At 41.5% G+C, this 19054-nt stretch overlaps 1 long non-coding RNA gene across 1 annotated transcript in view; it reads right to left on the bottom strand.

Moving 5' to 3' along the window:
* Positions 1 to 11510: 11510 nt before the first annotated feature.
* Positions 11511 to 19054, bottom strand: part of LOC105867021 (uncharacterized) — a 33327-nt gene continuing 25783 nt past the window's right edge. The window contains exons 7-9 of the long non-coding RNA XR_012921765.1: positions 13615 to 14181; positions 13430 to 13535; positions 11511 to 11560 (exon numbers count right to left, since the gene is read on the bottom strand). This is a non-coding gene — a long non-coding RNA (uncharacterized LOC105867021). The remainder of the gene's footprint in view (positions 11561 to 13429; positions 13536 to 13614; positions 14182 to 19054) is intronic.

Genomic DNA, 19054 nt, shown 5'->3' with positions numbered 1-19054 from the left:
ACAGGATCCAGAAAAGAGTCTTAATAAAAATTAAGTAAGTTTTGTTGGAACATTCTTTCTTAGGTCAAACTTTAAGCCATCATAAAATGAAAGAAATTAATGTCTTTATCTTTTAGATTAAAACCACAAATAATTCATTAACAGACAACTTTTATCTTTCATTAACATATGGGAATGTTTATTGACCTATAAACCCAGCATAGTTCCTGCATTAAAATAAAAGTCATTTCACAGAATTGATTGGTATGTCAGTGAAAGAGTTGTTTTGACTATTTATTATGTTTTCATTAGCTTTATTTTCAAAGGATATAGTAGCCCTGTGATACGTTTCAAATGCCTGACATTTTGCCTAAGAAAATAGTTGCTATTTACAGCATTAACAATAGGGATTTTTCCTGTCTGCCCACTACCACATTTTTTTTTAATCTCAGAAAATAACAACTTAATTTTAATTCTGATTTATGCACTTTTTGATGGGTTCTGATATGTCTAGAGATACAATCTCAAAGGCTACCAGCTTTATGTCAGAAAAGGATAAGCAAAGGAAATTTGAGGCTAGAGATTAGGAGATAAAATTCAGCAATTTTCATGCTATTTTACATACTAATCAGAAATGTATTAGTTTTCTGTTGCTGCATAATAATTTACTCCAGAACTTAGTGACTTCAAACAGCATTAAGTATTTATGATCTTACACAGTTTCTGTGGGTCAGGAATTCGAGAGTGGCTTAGATGGGTAGGTCTGGCTCAAAGTGTCACATGAGGTTGCAGTCAAGATGTCAGCCAGGGGTAGAGTCATCTGAAGGCTTGATTGGGGCTGGAACATACATGTCCAACGTGGCTTGTTCTTATGGCTGGCACCTGGATGGTGGCTGTTGACAGGAGGCCTCAGTCCTCCCCACATGGACCTCCCCACCGTGCTGCTTGAGTGTCCTCATGACAAGACAGCTGGCTTCACCCAGAGTCAGTGATCCAAAAGACAGCAAAGATAGAGGCTGCAATTTTTTTTTTTAATGACCTAGTCTTGGGTGCCACATGCTGTCATGTATACAATATCCTATTGGTTTCACAGGTCATCCCTATTTAATGTGGGAGAGTGACAATTCTGGGAGGTAAAAATCATTGAGGGCATCTTAGAGCCTTTCTATTCTTACTCTGAGTATTCATGACAATAAAATTCTTATGTAAAAAAGTACGGAAATGCTTTTCAAAATGAATATATTTAAGAAAATATGAACAAAATTAATAATAGAGTCATAGAACTCTAGAATCAGAAAGAAACTTAGTAAATAGCAAATTAGTGACTGAATCAGGCTTAGATCCAGGCCTCTTTACTCCTGGTTAGGGCTTGTGGTGAACAAGCTGGCCTGGAAATCAACATCCATTCCAGTCTCCCTATAGTTCATCTTCCTGCTGGAGAGGCTGGAGAACCCAAGCACTGTGATGCCCAGACTCCCTTGCAGCTAGAGATTTGGATATGATTTAGGTTCAGGCAATCAGACTGCTGATGTGATATCTTGAAATTGGAAGTGATATAACAAATGGGTGGCTGCAATTTGTACTGCTATCATTGGCAAAGGAGGCCACAGCAACATTGGATTAATCTGAGACACAGGTAGCAGAGGTCCCAGTGCTCTGGTCAATAGCATGATGAAAGGCAAGAGGCAGGACTCAGAGGAGTTAGTATGGACCTGGCAGGTGTCATGTAGCTTTAAGGGTAATAGTTGCAGCAGTGGTTTCCTGATCTCTCAAGAGCAAGTTAGCTGATGTGTTCCTCGAGCCAACAATTTCACAGGTGATTGCCACAATCAGGAAGGTGGGGAATGAAGAGTTAGCAGCCACACTGGAGGACTAGCCCTATGGGGTAGTTCTTGGAATTGTTCCTGGATTCCAAGCCCAGAGCCATTATTTCAGTCCTTCTAACAATTTTGTAAGCACCTAATTCTCTGTATTAAATCATGTTCTCACTAAATAGAGTATTACCTGTTATCTGCACCTAAATTCTGTCACAGAGCATGCTCATACATAAGAGTGAGAAAAGCAGCCTGGCATCTGTAAATGGGCCTGGCACCCATAGCCAGGTCTCACTGTTGTTAGGAACTAGCTTGGCACTTAGAGATAGGCCATGGTGTTCTGCTGAACATAAACAATTTCTCAGAATGTCAGCATAAGCAAGGCCACTCTATTGACCACAATGGATCAAGACACAAACAAGATCACGCTGTGTCATGTTTGAACACAGAAAAAGATACAAACATTGTCCAAACCAAGAAAATAACAAAACATCACCCTCTTCTTGCTAATCGGTGTGACTGCCACCTCTTTACCAATTATAACCTTAGCCTCCCTTTTTTCTAGATAAGATTTATTAAGATGCCCAGTCATAGAAACTACTCCCTCTTCCTGAAAGCGTCCAATCCAGACAAAAGCCCTGTTTCCTTTACCCTCCACAAATCACCTAATGCAAGCCCAGTACATCCTTTTTAGCTCCCTCTTCCTGAGAGGGTTCTCTGTAGCTCCCCATGGTGTACAGTTTCCTTCCCCATGACAAGCAACAAACCCAACAGATGTGTCCCTGCTGATCTTTGGCTGAAAGGCATTGCAATACATAATTTGGTTTGAAAACCTCATGCTTTTCTAGGGTTACATGCTATTTATAGTGGTTACTTTCTATGAATAAATGAATAATTCAGTGTAGAATTATTATCCCTTTTCTGCCTTTTTCTCACTTGTGCTTCTTTATAAAGTCAAAAAATGCCAGGGTAGCTGCCCTGTGTCACCAAAAGTGCAATAATCATATACATCAAATGGTAAAAAGAAAATCATAAAAGAAAGGATAGACAGTTATTATACAAGGCAATTGAAAATTAGAGATAAGCGATTATATAGTGAATTGGATAATAATTCCCACTTTAATGCCCCCTGTATTAGGGTTCTCCAGAGAGACAGAAACAATAGGATATGCACGTGTGTGTATGCTCACATATGCACGCATGTGGGCATAGATATGTGGGAGACAATTTACTAGAGGAATTGGCGTGTGTGATTAGGGAGGCTGACAAGTCCCATGACAGGCCACCTGCAAGCTGGAGACCCTGGGATGCTGGTAGCGTGGCCCAGCCCAGATTCGAAAGCCTTAGAACTGAGGATGCTGATGATATAATTCTCAGTCTGAGGCCAAAGGCCTGAGAACCTGGGGGGCCACTGGTGTACGTCCTGGAGTCCAAAGGCCAGAAAGCCTGGGATTCTGATGTCCAAAGGCAGGAACAAAGAGTGTCCCAGCTTCAGGAGAGAGAGAAAAATCACTTTTTCCCTACTTTTTTAAATCTATCTAGGCCCCCAGCCAACTGGATGGCATCCACCCACATTGAGGGCAGATCTTTCCGCTGAGTCCACCCACTCACACTCCAGTCTCCTCTGGAAATACCCTCATGGACATACCTACAATAATGTTTTACCAGTTCTCTAGGTATCCCTTAATCCAGGCAAGTTGGATACCTAAAATTAACCATCCCACCCACAATACGCTAGGCACTCATGATGGTCACTTACAACATCATTGACTTAATCATCTAATTATACTACAAAGTAGATATTTTAATTTCCATTTTATGGATGAGAAAAACTGAGGCTCAAGAGTCTAATGACATCCTTGACAGAGGCCTCCCACCTACCCAATGGCAATGCCTGTATCCAAACTCAAGTTGCTAAAGACCGTATGTTTCTGCAACAGAAACAGAAATAATATAGTTATTTCTGAATTACAAAAAAGCACCATTTTTTCCTAAGTACTAGGTCCTTCACTTTTATATTATTTTTCAGAAGAGGGACACACTATTCAACAATATTTGATGAGTATTTACTCTGAGGAAATGTTATAAGAAATCCTTGACTGAGTGCCCATTTCCTGGTTAAGGCTGAAGAAACGATGGCCACTGACTGCTAATGGCTTGCAGCTTATTGCTTCTGCTGCTAAAGAGGACTCATGTCAAGCTCTCTCCGTTCCAGGTGGAAAAATCTCAGGAAAAGACTGATTGGGTCAGCAGGGGTCAGGTATTCTGCCTCCAGACCAACCAGCTGTGGACCAGCATGGCGAAGTCATGTAAGTCATGTCCTCACCATATAGTTAATGAGTTGTTGTTGTTTGTTTGTTTGTTTTTACCTCTGTCCTGGGAAAAATACGAAATCCACAAAATGAGAACATAAGCAAGCTACACAAAAATCTCTGTGCATCTTTTCTAAAAGATAAATTGCATATGAAATGGACAGATAATGTACCAGCTTGCTATTTAATGATAAAAGTAATGAGAGAGGTTTACTAAATGGAAGAAATTGCACTAACACATACAAGGAGAGTTTATGACTGTCGTCACTGACAATCATTTCTGCAATAGAAGAGGTTATAAAAGAGGTTAGGTACATCTTACTCTTTGAAACAGTTACCAGGTTATAAGTAAAAGCCTCTGTGACCAGCCCCTCAAATCTGGGGGCAGAGGAGAGTGTTTGGATCAGCTCAGATATTTTGGGGGGAAAAGATGGACTTTTACAAGCAGAACAAGGAAACCAACATAGTTAATATTTGAGCATCGCTTATTTTTATATGGAGGAAACTAAAATTACAAACACAATTATCCCTTGATCTGACTCTTGTTATCCTAAGACAACAGGACTTGTTCAAGAAGCCACCAGTGATTCATGTGACTACAGAGGAAAGGAGAACCCAGGGAATTGTAGTGTATTACTTTAGTTGTAAGTGACAGAACTCCAACCTGATCTGGCTTAGACAAAAGGGGCTTTTATTGGGGGAGTCCATAAAGGGTAGGAAAACTAAGTTGCCAGGAAAGGAGGGATGCAAATGGCATTCATAAGTTACTGAACCAATGTCTGGAACATAGTCAGCATTCAATAAATATTTGTTGAATGAAAGAATGAATTTGAAACTGGGACGATGCTAAGACTCTTTCTGTCTGGCTTTGTCCTTCTGGCAGATTCATCTTCTCCACCTGGGAGAAACGATGGCCACTGACTGCTAATGGCTTGCAGCTTATTTGCTTCTGCTGCTAGAGAGGACTCATGTCAAGCTCTCTCAGTTCCAGGTGGAAAAATCTCAGGAAAAGACTGATTGGGTCAGCAGGGGTCAGGTACTCTGCCTCCAGACCAACCAGCTGTGGACCAGCATGGCGAAGTCATGTAAGAACACCAAAGTTCTCACAATAGCCATGTGGATTTGGGTGGGATGTGGGGGCAGGTGTGGGAGGTGGGAAAGCAGGAATCTGGGTGCCTGGTGTTGTCAGCCTGCAACAACGGATGCCATTAGAAACAGCCTTTGAGAAATGTATTACTGTGTCTCTGGATTAGTTTACTTAGGCTGCCATAACAGACTGGGTGGCTTAAGGCTAGAAGCCCAAGATCAAGGTGTGAGGGGAGTCCTCTGTCTTTGGTTGCTTCTTGTCTTCATGTGGTCTCTGTGTCTGTGTCCTAATATCTGTTTCTTATAAGGAAACCAGTCATATTGAATTAGGGTCTGCTCTCATGATCTCATTTTTAACTTAGTTACCTCTTTAAAGACCCTGTCTCCAAATGTAATTACATTTTGAGGCACTGGAGTTAGGACTTCAGCATATAAATTTGGGGAAGGTGGTGGGATGGCAGGGGTCACAATTTAGCGGCCAGCCCATAACAGTCTCCAATAAGAATATTATTGCAGATGTTCCTTACTGTCTTCTTTAAAGTCTTTCTGACCTGAGTATCAGAAAGCGTTGTGTGGCTTCTTTTTAGATTATTTCCACTATGGCTTGCCCAAATGGTCATAGTTTTCCTTTCTTCCTGGCTTTTCTGAGGCTCATTTGCTGATGTGAGACCCATTTGGAGCAAGTGCATAGGACTTCGTGGTATGAATTTCTGTGAAGTCCTATTTTATAGCTGATATTATGTTACTAACTTGTGTTTCTTTTTTCTTCCTTACCCCTTTGTAATTTGTGTTATCTTGTCTGGTGTGAGTATTTGAATATTCTGTATGCATCCTTTATGGAATAAAGTGTAGTATCGATGGATTGATAGATAAACTCTAATTCATCAACTATAGTTATACAAGTAGAACATCAAGGAAAAGCAGAGGAAACTTGCATGTTAATAATAAATGACCTTTGTAAGAAGTCACCTCAAATCTTTTTTTGGAAAGAAGTAGCAGAACCTGTAAAAGACTATATAAATCAGTAAAAAACAAGCCATGTCACAAAACATTTTTTAAAAAAAATCCAACAGTAACTAGGCAAAGCAATGCTTAAATTAGTACAAACTGGTAAAAAATAAGCATCCCTAAATTGATTTTTCTATATATTTGCCTGGAGGCAGACAAAGTGTAGGAGGAATTGGATTATTGCCAGACCTAAGGCATTTTTCTGAGCTCCATCAACTTCTATTAATGGGCAGTGACGCCATTCTGGCCCCAAGCCAGCCGCCCAGTGCACTTTGATTTGTTCGACAGGCTGGCTGGAGCAGGCATTGCATCAGAAACCTGGCACCACACACAGCACTGATTTAAGCAGAGCACCTCCACAGAGAACTGACTTCCTGTGACACCAGCACAGAGCATGTGGCTTCTGCCCCAGGGTGTGTGTGTGTGGGTCTCTTGGTGTAGAGGCAAACTGACCAGCCACTGATGGGCGGCACCGCCCTGGGCCTCTGCTGACCCCCCAAGTCACAGACACCCCCATGCTGTGACTAGCTAGAGTGGAAATTAACCCAAACAGCCTGGGAGCCATTAGTTCTATTTCATTTAGTTAATATGGTGGACTCACAAATGTATTTTTAAAGATATAGTGGCTTTTTCTGAATTCTCTGCTTCACAGGTTGTCCCAAATTACATTTGGTTGTTTGCCCTGGCAAGAATTCCAAAGTGGCAGTTTAAAGGGAGTCCAGCAACTGCCCAACATACTCTTAAGGGCAGCAAAGGTATCAGTGCTCCTAAGCCACTGTGGGCACGTGTGCTCTGACATCCTTTCCCCAAGTTAGAGCCTGGGAAAGGAAGAGGGGAAGGGAAGCGGGGACAGGTCATGAAATAAACACTTGATCTGATGCAGGCTTCTTAGCCTGTAGGTAGTGGATGAAATGGAGCATTACATCCTTAAATCCACAAGGACTTGTAAAGGCAGAATGAAATATACCTCCAATAGGCTCATGGAACAGAAAGAAAACTTTAGGGAAAAACTGAGGCAATCTGACTAAAGCATAAACTTTTGTTAATAATAATGTATCCATATCGGTTCACTAAAATAAGCCAAGCATGGAAAGACAAATCTCGCATGTTCTCACTCATATGTGGGAGCTAAATATTAAAAACAGTAGATCTCATGGAGACAGAGAGTAGAGTGATGGTCACCAGAGGCTGTGAAGAGTAGCAGGGAGTCGGGGATAAAGTGGGGATGGTGTATGGGTGGAAAAATATAGTCAGATAGAATGAACAATATTTAATAGAACAACAAAGTGACTATAATCAACAATAAGCTAGGGTATACTTTAAAATAACTAAAAGAGTAGAATTGGAATGTTCTTAACACAAAGAAATGTTACATGCCTGAGGTGATAGGTACTCCAATTACCTTGATTTGATTAATTCACACTGTATGCTTGTATCGAGACATCACATGCATCCTATAAAGATATATAACTCTTAGGTACTCATAATAATTAAAAATTTAAAAAAATTTAAAAATTGGTTCACTAATTGTTACAAATATGCCATTCTAGTGATACATGTTAATAATAGGGGAAATTGTGTGAAGGAGAAACTCTGTTTCTCCAATAATTCTTTAAATCCAAAACTGTTCCAAAATAAAAAGTTTATTTAATATATATATATATATACTTCCAATAGATTTGCTTTAAAATAATCTGGGAGATGAAGGGAGATACTAGTGGGATACTGGTGGGAGTATTACTGATAGAGGAAACAGATTGACCATGACTTAATAATTATTGGAACAGAGTGATGAATACATGGATGGATACATTATACTATCCCTTCTACTTTCATATGTGTTTGAAATCCTCCATTTTTGAATTAAAAAATTTAAAAATACATAACTCCATTAAATTGAAAACTAAGAAGATACATAAAATATATTTAAGATATACATATATCTCTTGCAAAAACCATTTTATATATATACATAAGTATACATAAACAATTAGCCCTTCATATCTGCAAGTTTTGCATCTGTAGATTCAACCAACTGTGGATCAAAAATATTCAGAAAAAAAAAATACACAAATTTAAAAATACTGTATAATAATTATTTAGGTGGTGTTTACATGTTATTAGGTATTGTAAGTAATCTAGAGATGATAAAAGTATGCAAGAGGATGTGTGTGGGTTATATGCAAACACTACACCATTTTATTTAAGAGACTTGAGCATCCTTGTAGTTTGGTATCCTCGGAGGTCCTGACACTAATTGCCCACAGTTACTGAGTGGTGACTGTATAGCATTTTATGATATGCATATATATATGTATAAACCAATTTACATATACATATATATATATATAAACCATTTAATGTGTGTGTATATATACATAATAATTTTTGCAAGAAACTTACTTTTATTAGCAACCAGTAAGAACTCTAGCCCAGGCCACTTTTTCACTATATGAGTGTATGCATTCTTTGCAGCTGAAGAGCAGCATATTTTATTGGTGCTGAAGAGTGTAGACCTCCCATTTTATAGGGCAAGTCTATGGTCAATAGAGTTGTGTCAAAGGCATGTGTCAAAGCGTGCACTTCGGTGGCTTTCCTTTCAGTGGGATGCATTATGTTAGGCCAAGTCCCATTGCCCCCTTCCTCTTAGGATCCATGGCAGGCGCTGGCTTCTTCAAATGGGGTCAGAGCCACTAGAGCCATAGCTTTGGAAGAACATTTCTCTCTGTATGGTGTTGAAGCAGTCAGCTCAAGTTCTGGGCTTGGTCTGGGTAAAAGCTCAGTGACAAGAAACTGGGACTGACGAGCTCCTCTGCACTTTGCTGCCACACCCCTCATGGCAGATAGAACAGTGCCAGAAACAGATGGCAGCCATTAGAAAGACAGTGCCTAGCACTGAGCTCCTCTTCTTCCTGCATCCACTTTTAAGTGAGAGGCATCAGCATCCACTCAGGTTCCCACAAAGAAACCTGAAAGCCATTCATCCTTGACACCTCCATCTCCTAATCTTCTAGAATACAATCAGTCTCCAATTTCTGCATATTCTGCCCTCTTCACTTCTCTCATATCTATCCTCACCTCTCCATCCCTGTTGCCCATTGAAGGTTCCAACCTTCATTCTCCATCACCTGGACTATTGCAATGGTCTCCTACTTAGCCTGCCCCTGTCTTCAACCCCTTTAGTCCACTTCAACACAGTCACAAAAATGAGTATTATGACCACCTCACTCATTTTCTGGAAACCTCCTCAATATTGCCCCATTGCCTTTATGATAAAGACCTTGCTTCTTAGTTTGGAATACAGGGTCATCTACAACCAGGCCTCTGCGTACCTCTCCCTCCTTTCGTGTCCCATTCACCACCAAGTTCAACTGCTTGTAGTTCCCAGAATGTGTCATATCTCTTTGTTCCCCAGAATGCCCCTTCTAGAATGTTCTATTCTTCCCTGTCATTTAGGTGAACACCTCCATATCTTTCAAGACTGAGTCCAAGCATCACCCTTAAAGAAAACTGTCCTAGTCAGGAGGTGAGTGTGGGGGTCCTTCTGCTCCATTCACAGAATTCTGTGCTCTGGAGTAGGGGCTATGTATGTCCAGGGAAGGAGTGTATCCTCTCAAGTTTACAAAAAGGCAGTGTATGTGCTAGCTGCAAACCCCTCCCCAAATGAGATCTACCACCTCCCTCTCTGCATCCCATCCATGACCCCTGCATACCAGCAGCCACCGATTGAACTTGTAGTTTAGTGGAGGGACAGACATTTGCATCCACAGCCCATTAAGGGCAAAACCATTTCTTCCCTTCCTAGTAACTGTTGCATCCGACATAGCACCTGGCGTGTATTTGGCACTTAGTAAATGAATAGTGAATAAACAAAGGCATAATGATGCTCTAGTTCAGAGTACTATATTGCTAAATATTATGAATATATTTATTTAAGGCATGATTTGCAAACAAGCCATGTGTTAGAATGTCAGAATTTCACATGTGACAAAGCATGATCAGGCTCAGTGGGCCAAGCTGGCAAATCTCCAGCTGATGACTAATTGCTCTTGAGACCCTCATTAGAGGCAGCCTCAGGGAGAGGCTCAGGCCACGCACACTGCTTGGAACCGCCAGTCCCTGATCATTCAGAAAGGCAGCAGAGTTGGGAGGGCTCACAACAGGACGCCTGTTGAAAACAAGTTGTGGTTTCACCTTGTGTTTGGATTTCTGTTCAGAAAAGAGCAATTCTTCTTGCATTTGTGAGAACCAAATAACACATTCTGGGTGGAGAGGACTGTGGTTGAAAGCCTAGCATTGGACACGTGAAAAGGAGGCAGCATGCTAGAGCTGGCTGAACACACTTGGGTGGCAGGCCACCAAGATTTGGGGATTGCTTTGGCTGCATCATTTTCTGCTGGGATTGCAATATGAGAGAGGCCTTGGTGATCTGCGTATAATCTGTTATGTTTGGCAATACCCTCTAGTTAGTACTGGTTACATGCTTGTTAACTTGTGAATTGTTCAGTAGAATATCAAAAGCCTTCAAGCCTCTCCTGTCTTCCCCCCACTGAAGGCAGCTCAGGGCGGTGGGAAGCAGTAAACTGCAGACCCTGGCACTGGCTAGAGGACTTGACAGACCACGAGCATGAGGCAAGCTGAGTCCTGGTTGGTTTCACTTCCAGCATGTTGATTCACTTCACCAACAGGGCTACTTTGGTCTATTTCAAGGAAGAGGAAATCAGAACTTAGAAGACTGTTTCACAAAAGCAGAAGGGAGGAAAAAAAAAAGATTCAATGTTATCTCTTTGAGACAGACCCAAATTTTGGGTTTTGTTTGAAACAATGTTTCCATTCCCAACACTGTCAGATCAGTAAAAATTAGAAGGAAAACCAAAATCTTCTTGAGATTTCAGCATGCGCAGTACATTTATTCTCTTTCTCATTTCTTAATTTGTCACTTTCTTGTAGTACCAAGCCCAGTAAATGGTCTGTAAGTGGAAAGAAAAAAGCATCAATGAATGCCAGAAAACAGTTTCCCAACCAGTCAGCCAAACCACAAGTGTCCAAAAATATGATTTCATTTTTAATAATATAAAGAGCTAAAGAATATCAAAGAGAAATACAAGAAAAGAAGAAAATTTGACTTATTCTAAATATCATTTGAAAGGATTTCCAACATCAGATTGTTTGGAAAAGATAGATGAATTCGATGATAAAATTCAGAGCCCAGTGTTGACAAAATTAAGGAGAAGGTCTTAGAGATCAACCCTCATATGGGTTTGCCTACCCTGAGTCCTTTGAAATTTACTCACCATTCCGTTTCTGCAATTTCCTTATCTGTGAAATGGAGCCAAGGAGCCTGTATCATGAACTGAGAAACTAAAGATCGCACAGGGTGAAAACATTACTACTCTACCTGTGTTTCCTATGTGCCAGCTCAGAATTTAGGCACCAGCTGGGGAGGCCAGTAGTCTAAGTTATGACCAATGATGGCCTCTGATTCCTGAAGCCGGGGAAGAAGCAAGAGAACCCATATCCCCAAGAAGTTTTCTCGAACCGGACCTTCAGTCCAAGAGTGAAGGCGTAGACCCCTCATTTGTTTTCCCCAAATACCTGGGCATATCTCTCTTATTGCATTTAAACAGGTTATTATAATGCAATGCAACACAGTACCCAGTATTTATATGTCTCTCTTGTTAGACTATGAACTTTAGAGCAGGGATATCTTTGCTTCCCTGGCACCAAATATAGTGGCTGGAATGAGAATTAATTAATTGACATGAATGCTTTGTTTTCTTTTCTTTTCTGTTTTTTGAATGTTTTATTTTTATGTGAAGAACTTAGGTCACTTTAGTTGTTCTGCCCTGTAGTTATATCATTTTTATCATGTTTCAGTACCAGCAAATAGAATGTATTATTTCCCAGAATATATCAGTTAACAATTTTGTAAACAGAAACTAATTACATCTAGACCAGTGCTTCCTGAACTTTTGTGCGCATGCAAATCACCTGGGGATCTTGTTAAAATGCAGATCCTTATTCAGTGGGTCTGGGGAGGATCCTGAGAGTCTGCCTTTATAAAATTTATTTTATTTTATTTTATTTTTTTACAGACAGAGTGTCCCTCGGTTGCCTAGGCTGGAGTGCAGTGGTGTGATATAGCTCACTGCAACCTCCAATACCTGGGTTCAAGTGATCCTCCCACCTCAGCCTCCTGAGTAGCTTAACCACCATGGTCAGCTAATTTTAAAATATTTTTTGGAGGGGATAGGGAGGGAGCATGTGATGGGAGGTTCTCACTATGTTGCCCAGGCTGGTTTTGACCTTCTGGGCGCTGAAGTGATCTTCCTGCCTTGGCCTCCCAAAGTGCTAGCGTTACAGGCATGAGCCACTCTGCCAAGCCATGTCTACCTTTCTAACAAGCTTCCAGATGATGCCAATGTTCTCGGTCCACAAAGTAACAGTGGCTGGAGCTAGACAGAATTTAATTTTGTCTCCTGAAAGTTAAGTCTAGGGATTAGCAGTCCAGGGCTGCAAGAGGATGTGTGTGGGTTATATGCAAACACTACACCATTTTATTTAAGAGACTTGAGCATCCTTGTAGTTTGGTATCCTCGGAGGTCCTGACACTAATTGCCCACAGTTACTGAGTGGTGACTGTATAGCATTTTATGATATGCATATATATATGTATAAACCAATTTACATATACATATATATATATATAAACCATTTAATGTGTGTGTATATATACATAATAATTTTTGCAGGGGTTCGGCCACATCACCAGGGGCCCAGGCTCTTCTGCCTTCCTGCTTTACTGTCCTAAGTGTGGTTTACCCCAAGGTCTCCTCTTGTCCCAAGATGGCAGCTGCCCACTGTGGCCATCACTGCAATATTATAGTCAGCAATGAGGGGGAAGCACCAGGATAAACATGTGCTCAGCTGTGACAGGACTTTCTAAAGGAGCTTTCGTGAGGGGCTCACCCAATAACTTTCACTCATATCTCATTGACCAATACTTAGTCACCTATCTAAAAGAAAGGTTTGAAAATGTGGTTTCCCAGTTGGCGGTACTCGCTGACTGCGCTGAATTGAGTTTCTCTTGGTAAGGAAGAAGAGGAGCATAGATGTCGGGTAGACACCAGCAACTCTGCTATGAGTCAAATGAGGTTGTCCTGGATCCCCTTAGTCACCCATGGCCTTAACCTCTGGACTGTGCCCCAATCCGGAAGAGAAGACAGTCACCTGTTAAGGCACCTGTGACAAGTCAGCTATCTTTGTGGCAAGTTCAGTCTCAAAGGCTCCTGACTGCCCTTCTAGACTGAAGCGATCATCACTCTTGGCTCTGGAACTGCAAGGAAGACCGAGTGACCAATTCTTCATACCCTTGCTGCTTCCTCTTTCGAATAACATTAATTTTTAATGCTTACCTTCGGTCAGGCTTTGTGTCCTTGGGTTCTAAGGTGCCAGAGAAGCACCGTTACTGTGACATCAGCTGAGCTCTTGGCTCAAGGATGCTGACAGGGCCTCGAGCTTAATGTGCCCAAGGTTATGGCTTATAAATAAGGGAGTGAGTCCAAGGGGGATGTGTTGTTTTTCCTGCTCCGTGCCAATCAGTTCATTCCTTGAGGAGCAGTGGAGTCACCCAAGGTGAAGAAACAATCCCAGTCCATTGATTTCAGCCTGAACAATCACATTTTCCCCCCTGGCTCTTTGCCCAGGACTTCCAGGGAGCATGCAGGGGCCAAGAAGCAATATACATTCCTGAAAGAGAGGATTCTTGAGTGATTAAATTGATGGTGCCTGTCTATGGCTCACAGGCAACAGCAGAGAACACAGGCAGGGTGCTCTCTGAGATGCTCTTCCTGTGCCCTGAGTCATGGCATGGAACACAGGGAAAATGCAACTCAGAAACAAACGAGCAAGAGAAAGACAGTTGTTTGTTTTCCTTCCTTTCTCCTCCCATCTCAAGGAATTTATCCCTCCAGAATTTCAATCTGAAATAACGAAAACAATTTGCAGATGGTCAATAAACATAGCACATTCATCTATTACTACTAAGACTTTGTTCCTTAAAAATAATTTATAAAAACTAACCAAAAGTATCATTTAAGAGAAATATAATATGATTTATCAATATGAGTTCAACCATCAGATTCTGGTAGGGGATGAGGATAATCCATGAATCCATATGTGTGCCAAGCATTGCTATAAATTGAATGTGTTTTCCACATATATTTATCACTATTTTTCAATTCCTAGAGATACAGTTTTGTTCCATTTTTTTCTTTTTCTTATTTTTATCATCCACCTTCGTGTAAGAATAGATACAGTTTTGAATAGTGAAAACCAAATTTGTCTTAAAATGCAACTGAATTTTTAATAGAGAAAATATATTATGGCAAAAAGCAATCACTGGTTACTAAAAATACAATCTCCATGATGTGAAAGCATGTAGAATTTGAGTATTAAAAGGAGGTCCTTATACCTCCTTTTAGTTGGGGTCCTTATACCCCAATTGAGCATCTTGGGACTCTCTGTTCTATAGTATCAGGACATTAACATTTCTACTAATTTAAATTGGGCTTCATCTATTGAGTTGGATCTAGAAGTTGGCCCTTCTGTCTGATTCATGCCAAAGAATGAGGAGTAGATGGGTGAATCCTGGCAATGGTATCCATAAATGAGAAACAAAAGTCTTAGAGATGGGCAATTCAAAGAAATTTGATACCTGGTTCCCCCTGGCCCCTAGGGCTTGAGTTTCTCAAAGAAATGGCAAAGAAGCTTGCTTTATACATTAGTTATTAAGACTGTACCATTTTCCAAGGCATTGTTCTAGATGCCTTAAATAAACAACGAATAAGAGACAAAAAGCCCACATGTCTGAAGCTTACAATCTTCATTATGAGTCAGTAGGTGAGAAAAAATTGTTAACCAAACTCTCCCCATGTGACGTTACCTAGCTAAATCACCTAAATCACCACCCCACTTTTGGCAAGAGAACAAAGACTCTAGGGCCAGAAGGTGTTTACAGATAACTGAGGAATTCTGCAAACCCATTGCTATTAATAAATCTTAGCATGCTATAGTCTACTGTTGACCTTTTTAATTTCTCTTTCAGCAAATAGCAAAACTAACTTTGAATACCTAGCGTCACTGCAAATCTCATTCTCCCCTCAGAGTCACTTTAGGCACTTTGGAAATGTTCATTTCCAAAGACAATACTGATTTTCTTTTAAAAAGAAAAAAAAAAGTTTGCCTCTATTTCTCAGAAACTTCATGTAGACATTTTATGTTTAAATAAATAAACATTTTATTAATATTTTTTAAATGTCTCATAGGGTCTTATGAGAAGGTTGATCGGAGCCATTCAGAGGGTGCAGTGAATTGGGGCAACTACTCTGTCTATATTCTTTTCCAAGAATACCCCTGCCAGGGGCTCCCAGAGGAAGATGGATGATACAGATAGCTGGTTCCTGGGGGGTGGGGGGGGGTGGGGGGAAGAAGACTTGTGGCTCGACTATAATACATACCCGATGCATGCATGATTAGCCTGGCAAATGGACATTAGCATCATCAGTCAGCTTCAACAGAGGGAAAAATAGTAAGTTGACTGAAAATAGGTTTCTCTGCCTGCCCACTGGCTTCTTCCATACTTGAAGCCACTTTTGGCCCCCATCCTGAAACCCGTGCGCTATCACCAAAGAATGCAGCTGTCACCGTCTCTGCTCCTTTCCTTGTTCCCCATGTCATTCACCAAATGCTGATTGGGTCAGCCCCTGAGCTAGGCCCTGGGGATCCAGAGCAGGCGCCTGAGGGTGGAGGACAGGACCTCTTCCTCAGAGAATTACACCCTCTGCTTTCTCTTTTTCCCACTGACTCTTCCCATATGTGCCAGTTCCTGCTTCTGGAGTGCTCTTGTTGCACGTTTTAACAGAGTCTCATCTGGATGGAGTTACTGAGGGCCACTTTCAGTTTCACTGTGGGAAGTCCAAACAGATTCCTTGTTTGAGCAGATCAATTACATGGACATGTCCCTTTCCCTGGGCCGATGCATCACAATGTCAGGGCTTGGTATCTCAATGCCCTCGCTCCACTCTGGTATGTTTCCTCAATTAGCATTTTGTTGAAACCATTTACCTAGTATGTACTACTTTTATTATGTTTTCCTCCACCTCTTTTTCCACTCCCTGTCCCTAAACCTAGCTCACCTCATGACCACTTTATTTCTTACTGTTGGTACTGACCAACAAAATCTACATTATTAAGAAATTTCTTTTAATAAAATTGACTCTAATAAAACACCTAAAAATCCACTCTTCTGACCCCATTTTAATCAAGGAAATTTGATTAAAATGAATTCTGATATCAACACATTCTAAATTGGCAAAAGATTGAAAGATAATATTTTATTCATGATTAATTCATAAGAAAATTATGAGGGATTGCTTCCAGATATTTGAAAGCAGTTTTACCTTTGTATTTCCTTTTCAGGCTCAAAAATCTCAATTCTTCTGTCAATTCTCATATATTTAAGCACTTCTATAATGGTTCTTTCCTATGGTTCTTTCCTATGTTCTGCTTATATTCCTGGTTTTTTGCAGATTGGACAAATAAAGTTGATTTATCAATTGTTACACGTTGTTCACTGCTCCACCTTGAATTCTGTGTGCATTTGTCAATGAGTAGCTTTGGACTAAGTTGTGTATTTGGCCATTGCTTTTCATTACTCTATATTAAATTTTATATTTCAGATAAAAACAATGTATTCAATGAAGTCCTCACCATTTGATTTGAGAATGCATGTGCAGATTGGATAGAAAGAACACAGGCCACTTGGTTTGGAATCCTGGTCCCATTCACTCACATTGTAAAGTAATATTACACATTTCATCTAACCTCTTTGTGCCACAATATGTTGTAAGAATTAGGTGAATTAATGTATGTAAAGTGCTTATTATCTGTGTCAGGTATTCTCCTAAATGTTATATACATGTTAGTGATTATTTTCACCTATGTAAAACTGGAGCCAGGCACAGTGGCTTATGCCTGCAATCCCAGCACTTTGAGAGGCCGAGGCAGGAGGATTCTTTGAGCCCAGGAGTTCCAGGTTGAAGTGAGCTATGATATTGCCACTGCACTCTAGCTTGGGCGACAGAGCGAGACCCTGTCTCTTAAAAAAGAGTGAGAGATAGAGAAAAGAAGAAGTGAGTTGATGTTTCTGTTATGCATATGACTCAGAAATTTTTTTTCACTGAAAGTTTTATTGCTTGATTTTTCTCCCCACGACAAAAGGCTCCAGCATCAAAAAGGCTGCACCAGGAAGACCTCATCACAATGTTATGTGCCTAGTTATTTAGCAGTGAAGTATTGTCATATTGTGAAAGTGAAACCAGTAGGCTTTTAAGTCCTCGGCCCAGTTCATTGCATCCGCTGGTACAAAGGAAGCAGGAGGAGAGCGTGGCCCTGTCCGAGCCTGGAGGCTGAGGAGGGCTAGAGCCAGGCATCTCGTCAACCAGAAAAGAGAAGTGAGAGAGCCCAGCGGATTGGAGCTGGCTTTTCTTCTAAGCTGGCGTTTGCCTCAGTCAGCCAGGGAGGGGAAGCATGTGGTGCCCCCTGCCCCTCTCCTCCTCCTCCCTCCATGGCAGGCAGAGCCACCTCATCAGAGGAGCCACTCCTGCTGGGCCCAGGAGACATCTCAGGTTCCCTCTGCACATGACGTTCTAGGTAGATTTTGCCTCGAGCACTATCCTTTGGAACTGGAAACGTAATTTGTAGGGCTCGGTGTAAAATGAAAATCTAGGAGCCGATGTTCAAAACCTACTAACAATTTCAAGATGGCAACAGCAGAGCACTAACTCACGTGCAAGGTCCTCTGAGCACGGGGCCTTTGCACAGGTCGTAAGTCCATAAAGTCAGCCCTTCCTATTCTACGTCGGTTCCCTGGAAACAGACAGCGAACACCTGAGTCTGCACGCAGGAGGCTCATTGGGGCGTGCTCTTGGAAACCCATCTGTAAGGGTTTGAGGGACACAGGCTGGGCAAGGTGACAAGCAGAACTGAGATGCGGTTACAACAGACGCCTCAGTGATCCCACGAGGATCCCCGAGCCCTGGAGCTGCGGTTGCCTCTACAGAGGCAAGTGACCTCAATCTTTATGCCACCACCACATAGCACGCCAGCAGTCATCGGAGGCAGGCCACCCCAGGGAGGGGTCATGGCCTCGGCGAGGTGGATCTCTGTGGCTAAGGTCTATGCCCAGGGGGACCCAGACCAGCACTTCAGCAGCCAACACTCCCTATAGCTGGGGACATGACATAGTGCCTCGTCCTGAAAGGAGATCTAAGCAGCCCCACAGCAGCCACTACATACGCTGTCCCTAATCCATGGATGGCCAGTATTTTCCATTCCTAGAATCAATGTAGCAGTTGAGTGACCTGCTAGGACCAGCATGAGGCAATTACTTTAATAACATAAAACAAGGCAAACAGGAGGAAAAGAGAATACCAGGAAATACGCCAGGAATGTGGTGCCATTCCTTGGAAAGCCTGGAGCAGAAGATCTGAACCACTGATTTAATAGTGGGCCATGGGCCATGGGAGCCAAGCAGGTGCTTTGCAAAATTGTTGGCTTTTCTGGTGTTTTTTTTTTTGTTTTTTTTGTTTTTTTTGTAGAGACAGGGTCTCCCTCCTGCTCAGGCTGGTCTCAAACTCCTGGGCTCAAACCATTCTCCCTCCTCGGCCTCCCAAAGTGCTAGGATTATAGGCATGAGCCATCGCATCTGGCCCTCTTCTGTTGTTCTTATTGTCTGTACTTATTTTCTTATATTTTCCCTTTCACAGCAAAGAGAAGCTGGCATTTTCAAAATGA

Source organism: Microcebus murinus, chromosome 11 (assembly GCF_040939455.1).
Source record: "Microcebus murinus isolate Inina chromosome 11, M.murinus_Inina_mat1.0, whole genome shotgun sequence".
NCBI classification, from domain to species: Eukaryota; Metazoa; Chordata; class Mammalia; order Primates; family Cheirogaleidae; genus Microcebus; species Microcebus murinus.
This window is presented reverse-complemented; position numbering and strand designations above follow the sequence as displayed.